A 6,891-nucleotide genomic window follows, 5' to 3' on the forward strand; every position below is an offset into this window, starting at 1 on the left:
CTTCATGACAGCCTCACAACAACAGACATTACACCCCTTACACTAGTATTGGACACACACACACACACACACACACACACTCCTAGAGGCCATTTTTGTTTGCCTGAGGCATATTTTGAAGTATGACCTGGAAAATGGTTTGAGCAAAGACAGCAACAGAACACAAAGGTACAAAGGAAAGTATGTACTAATACAATAAGAAATAATAGGTCTGTCACTTTCAGGGCTTTTGAAACCCTGAAGGCTTCATCAGCTCACAGGCTTCCAGCAAGGTCTGAGTCCCTCAGGTTTCCCTCCTGTTTGTTCTCTTGCTTCTCTGATAATATTTGGTCACTAGTTGCATGTTCATGACTAATTTCAGTATTAATTTGGTGAATATTTCTTTATTCACAGTTCTTTGTTTACTTGCTGACTGTTCAGCTTGTTGTTTGCTCAGTTTGCTGGCATGTTTTTTGTTTGTTTTTTAATATTAGGTGCTTTAAGTGGCTTGAATTTCTAACTACAAAGGAGGGCTATAAATATTTTGAATACTTTACTGCACTGAAAACCACTGTGCATCCCATTCCATGTTCTGTTATGAGTACAGTGACCATATTTTCTTGGAAATAATAAAGGACAAACCTGAAAAAGGGGCAAATCTGAAAAAGGTCCATAAGGATAAAAAAAATTAATTGGTTATGTTTATAACTGCTTCACAAAGGAAAATTCAAGAGCAAAACCAAGAAAATAAATAATTAAATTAAATCTAAAGGACAGCTTTCTGAAATAAAGGATTGTCCTTTATAATAAAGGACATATGGTCACTGTAATTATGAGTGATTCGAAGTATAGTAAAGAATGTCAAGAAAAGCTATTCCTGTGTATAATGGATCTCATGTAGGCAGCATTTAATCGAGGAGATTCTTACCCCCATTTACTCTATGGATTGAAAAAATAAATGCTTTCAAACTGACAGCCAGTTAATGTGTAAATCATTTTCTACACATATATTTCTAAATAATGATGTTGTATTATTCATTTATTCAACACATGTATATCCTGCTTCTCAAATTGTTGTCCACACAAAGTGGCATACCAACAGTAAAGGGGAAAGATGCAAACATATAGGAAAAGATTTAAAAACAACCCATTCTGAATAGAAGAAATTCAGCTAAGATTAAGATTGCCAAATTTGGACAAATAACATTCTTCAAACTATTTCTCCCTGTCTCCATTCCCAGTATTTGACAGTTGTCTTCACTCCGGATGCCCTCCACCACCACCAAGTTGGTCTACAGGAGTTTATGATGAGGCGATGGGGGCAGGGGGATGGCCATTCCATTTGCATGTATTTTTTGTTGGAAGTTTTTTTGGCAAATCCAGCATGCCTCATTAACATATAAATTAAGTTGCCCACAATGCAACTCTGAGGAAGCTGTTTGTTGCCACTTCCACTTCCTCTCCTCTTTCCCCCTTATCCACCCAGGAAGAGGCAGCATGGATGCTGCTCTCTTCATCAGGGCCATGTGCTTGGGCCTTGATGAGCAATTCTGCCCCTTTCTTTCACACACCTCTTGGCAGCTGTAGGGCTGAGAGTTTAGGGCAAACTATGTAATTAGAAAGAAAAAAACAAAGGAACTTCATCTTTTCCACCAAGATGGATGTAGCAGAAGCAACAAAGAATGAAGTCAGTAAGATTCTTTTTACTTCTTAACCTAATATGTCTAAGCGTGTGATTCTTTATGCTTGGGAGGGCTGAATGTGTAAGAGCAATAATCTGTGTTTCTCTGGCACGCTCATTGAAGCTATCTAAGATAATTTTCTTTTTCTGTGCCAGCTTCTAAGCTGTGTTATGAGCTCTGTTCTAGCAGGCCACTGAATTGGCTTCATTTTTAATTTCTAAATTTCCTTCTCTTTGGAAGAAAAATGCCTCTAATATTTCCTTATTTTCCTAATTGTCTAGAAACATACTTTCAACATCACGTATGTCAGAATGGAGATAATCTTTCCTAATCTAGGAAAAAGCATACTGAACATTTTATATGGGTTCAAAGCAGCCTTTCTTTTTACACAGGTGCATAGGACAGAGAGCTGCTGCCTCACGTGTAGTCAGTCTTCAAGGTGCTGACAGAAGCAGCTCCACAACCCCACATGAGATGGAGCTGAGCTGTGTACAAAGAACGTACCTCGCTCATTCTTTCAAATCTGCAACAGGAGTGATCACAATTTCCTTTTCTCTAGCTCTTTTTCTCTGTATCCTTGGGCTGCTTCCAGAAATGTGACTCCTAGCATTAATAGCTGTTGATTCTGCAGTGAAATCTGCAGTATATATTCCATTATAGACTATAGTGGAAAAGCATGAATTACCCCATAAATTTATAGTCTGTGTCCTGATCACACCTTTGTCCACAAATTTGGTTAAGAATTCCCAGATAATCTAGGTCTGGTTCTAATGAATAGCAAAAAGATAGCTCATTATGAAAGGATAGTTATAGTAAAATTAGACTGAAACTAAGCAGAAAGACAGAGGATGCTCTCTTTTTTTTGCCGATACTAATGGTTCATATAGCTGTGACAGTTTTGGTCTTTCATCTGCTTCAGATCATGGCCAGATGGTCCTATGCATTCAGTGCCATGGTCTCTGTTTAGATGAAATTCAGCTTACACATAGGATATTGTCTTCAGTGATCATTATCTTTATGCCTAATGTACTTAGATTAAAACTTAGTTCTGAGATGGAATATTAATATAATCAGCACTCCCTCTTATAGTACACTGAGGTGCTAGGAGGTGATTTCTATGTACCCAGAATAGGAACCCAGAGAAATAAGGAGCATCAGCAAATTTGGTGGCATCCATGGATTTGAGAAAACACCAGGCACAGACTTCATAAATGTAAGAAAAGTAGATGTTGGAAGGGCCACATACTTGAAGTTATAGGTTCTAGTTGTTCGTTTTAACCCCATTTTCTTTTGGCAAATATGAACAGGTTCAAAACGTAGCTCCTTAATTTGTGTGCACTTGATATAGAGAGGGGGAAAAAATCTCTTTTCCTGCCTAGTAATCCCTTAGAAGAAGCAAGATTACCCCTTCCCGTCTTTGCAATTTTTAATGAATTTCTCAATTTGACCTGATCGGGAAACCCAGTCTAGTCAATTTTATAATAACTTAACTTCAAGATACTGATAGAAAATTACCTTTTTCTTTATGTCAGTGCTATGTCCACAACTAAACTGATAGTACTGCAAGTTTGAAACAGATTGTATATTGCAGCACCCAGAAGTCATTATTGTTCTTTAGCCAGTAAAAAGAGTACAATTTTTAAGGGGAAAGAACATCAAGAAGGTTGGACGACATGTCATGTGTTCTATAAGTTTGATAGTCTCAGTGACAGTACATGTGTAAATCCATCCATTTGCAAAATAGATTTCACAGAACCAGTGCCTTGAACAGAACTTCCATGTCACCTTCTCAAACACAAGATGAAGGAGATTTATCCTCTATCAGGACAGGAAGAAATGGCCGGAAATTGTAAATAAATATTAAGAGAAACTTCCAAAAAAGTACCATAAGAGTTTGATAGTTGAACAACCTGCCATGGTAGTCTCTTCTTTGCAGGAGGTAGTGAAGAAAGAGTTTATGAATAATTGTCAGAGTTAAATCTTCACAGTAGAACCTGCTTTGAACAGCAGAATTTGACTAGATGACGTCTCAGATCCTTTCCAATGCTACAGTTCTATGATTGGGTAGAGGCCTCCTTGGATGTAGAACGTGATAACTGACCAAGTGATATGATAGCACATCAAGATAAGCATGCACCTGGGAGTCAAACCTGGGTTCAAGGGCTTGGAGGCCGCAATGTCCTAGCTCACAGCAAGACGTAGTTTGCGCCTACGTGGTTGAACTCTATCCAATATGACAAACACCTTATAAACTTTGTGGAAAATTCCAGCCCCATTTAATCCCTGGGGTTTCTTAAAAACCATGACATTTCAGAAAGATCCAAACAGGAAAGAATTAGTGTGATAAATGCCTTTCTTCTTGCAGAGGCCACGGCTGTGCCAGGAGTCAGTCAGCAGGAGCAGCCCGAGCTGAAGGGCCACCCCCTGTTTCCCCTCTCCCAGGCTGCCTCTCTAAACACACAAGGCTTACTCAGAAGATTAGGCAAGAGCACAGCAAAAGACCACAGAGTGCCTTTTGTAATGGGAGTGGGATTAAGGCATCAAGTGACCAGCTGTGGCTCCCAAGTGGGTTTCAGGCTTTTTAGAGCACCAGGTCACTGTCAGGTTCAATCGGCCATATGCCACAGAGGTGGGAAGAGGTGGGGTATTGAGTGTGCTGCAAAGGAACCTTGCTGGAATCCACACCAGGCCTGCCTTCTCCACTCTGAGGGACAGAGAGAGAACCTATTTGTTGTAAGTAGCTCCTCTGTTGTTATCCCATGTGGAGGATTTCCTTTATGTTTCTGTGTTTTTTACCTGGACAAATATATCTGTGACCGTGGAGGGGAGTACCAATTCTCTGTGTTAACTCATTATGAGATGCATGACTTGAAAAATGAATAATTTGAAATGAACAGAGGGGAAAAAAGATAGAGCAGATCCTGCATTTTTCCAGGATGTTAAAGGGGGTTGGGAGCCTCAGTAAGCCTAGCCTTTCTTGCTCACACTGGTAAAACTGCACCTGTCACACTCATATCCATCCTGCAGCCAAGTATAAAGTGGGTTGTTTTGGGGTACCTGGTCACCCTACCGAGAATCTAGCATTTTGTTTTGTTTGATGAATCACTGGCATTTTCAGTCTTTTATTAGAGTTCTCCAATATGTAAACATTCTTACTGAACATTTACATTGAATTAATTAAATTAAGGATTCTTTTGGAATTTTTGAGAGCTGCTCTCTTCTGCACCTAAATAATCATTTTTAAGTTCCAATTGGCTTGTGTTCTATAAGATCTATAAAACATTTTGAATATAACAGCTTCTGCTTGGGATCATGGTTCTTTGTTCCAGATTGTTAAATCTGGATGGGGGAAAAACATCCTATCAGTGTATATATAGAATATTATGCTTTATAGATTGCAGTCATCATTCCATGTGGAGGATCCACACATGGAATCAGTACAAAAATCTGTCTTTAACCACATTGGCTGTATTTAGGAATGTCAGTGTAGACTGCACCATTATAAGAAAAAAGGTTTTAAAAGAAGATGAATTTGTGTTATATTATTTTTGAAGTGAACCCTTTGTTTTTGAAGGTATATATCAGATTACCTGCCTTTATGATAGAATTTATAGGATTGTTGGTCACTAGAATTGGTCACTCTTTACATTTATGAGGAATTTGCCCCGGGGTGGTGGGGGGAGTCTTGCAAAAGAAATCACTACAACTATGTAGCCTAAGATTGATCTGTCTGCCTATCAACTGAGCAGCCTGCTTTTTTACCTTTAGATAATATTATGATAATTCCCTCATCAGCTGTCTCTTTCTCTCTTCCAATGTGTATGTGTTGGGAGGAGGAGATCTTGGGCTATAGACTTGGCCCACAGAAAAGGTATGCATTGATGATCAAAGGTGCTTCCCATGGAGGATTTTTACTATCAAAAAGTGGTCATGCAGCCTTTCCTTCCATAAGAGATTTTTTTGTTCCAAGGAACACTAAAGGAGGGGAAAGTAGTGGGGAAACAGTAGGATTATCAATGTAAGATGAGGCTTGCCCCTTTCCTTATAAAATTCTATGAATAAAATGGGGCAACTGAGCAACAAAAACCTTGTCTAGAAGCATCTCTTGTCTCTTCTGGCCAGCTCTGCAAGGTGTAGTTACAGGATGTCCTATCTGCTAGTGGGCGATCCTTCCTTCTTAGCAGCCTAAACTCCAATAAACTGAAGGATGTTCTGTAGCTCTGCTGCGTTACATGGAGGAGGCAGTATAGCTTTTCAATCTGTGCTCTTTATTCTGTTCCTAGAAATACAATCTGGCAAAAAATCATGGGCGTTATTTACACAGGCATGACTTGAAGCTTTCCATGTTTGGTAAAAATGAGAATTCTGCATGTGAGTTTCATGGCAGCAAATCTACCTGCATGCAGTGGAAAAACAAAAGAAGTAATAAAATGATTACACGAATCAGTAATATCTGCAAATGATCCTTAAGTCCCCAATGTCTGCATGAAAATCACTGTTTTTTATCATTACTCTATTATTTATACCCTACATTAAGATTCCTGTGGACTCAATGCATGCAGTGATTCTGGCTGAAGTTACCTGCTATATTCTCCTTAAAGTACAGAAAGCAGTAAAGATTTAAAGTACACATTAGTTCCTCACTAAAGAATACTGCAAAGACAGAGAGTGTTCATATGAAGTTACCGAATGCCACACAGTTCATACAAGTATGCCAAGCTACCTGCTATATGATAAGGAGAGAGCCCTCCAGCATTTAAGAATTGAGTAATCTGTTTCCCTGAAAGGTTCTAACAATGCATTTCTATCTATAACATAGATGCCCATCACACTATTCCCTTTCAGGGTAAGCAGTGATAGGCAAAGTGCAAAAAAAGAGCAAGAAAGCCAAAGGGATTATAGCATGAGATAAGAAACAGAAGAAAATGTATGGTAAATTTGGTTTGCATCAAACCATTCATTATACCTCTCCTGGAAACCTCTTAAGAACTTTTTGATGAAAATGGGGGGAAAAATGAATTGGTGATTTATGGATTTACTGATTAAAAAGGGTTGAATATGGGAAGAAGATAACCATGTTGTAACTTTAAAAAGGGAGGAAAAATAATGAATTCATTTGTAACTGCTGTAAAGAAGATTGGAAGTCGCTTCTTTATATTTCTTTTTCCTTTTTTTTTTTTTACCTGCACTGTCTTTTCTACTTCTTTTATCTCTCTTTCTTTCTTAATTT

Source organism: Candoia aspera, chromosome 1 (genome assembly GCF_035149785.1).
Source record: "Candoia aspera isolate rCanAsp1 chromosome 1, rCanAsp1.hap2, whole genome shotgun sequence".
Lineage (NCBI taxonomy): Eukaryota > Metazoa > Chordata > Lepidosauria > Squamata > Boidae > Candoia > Candoia aspera.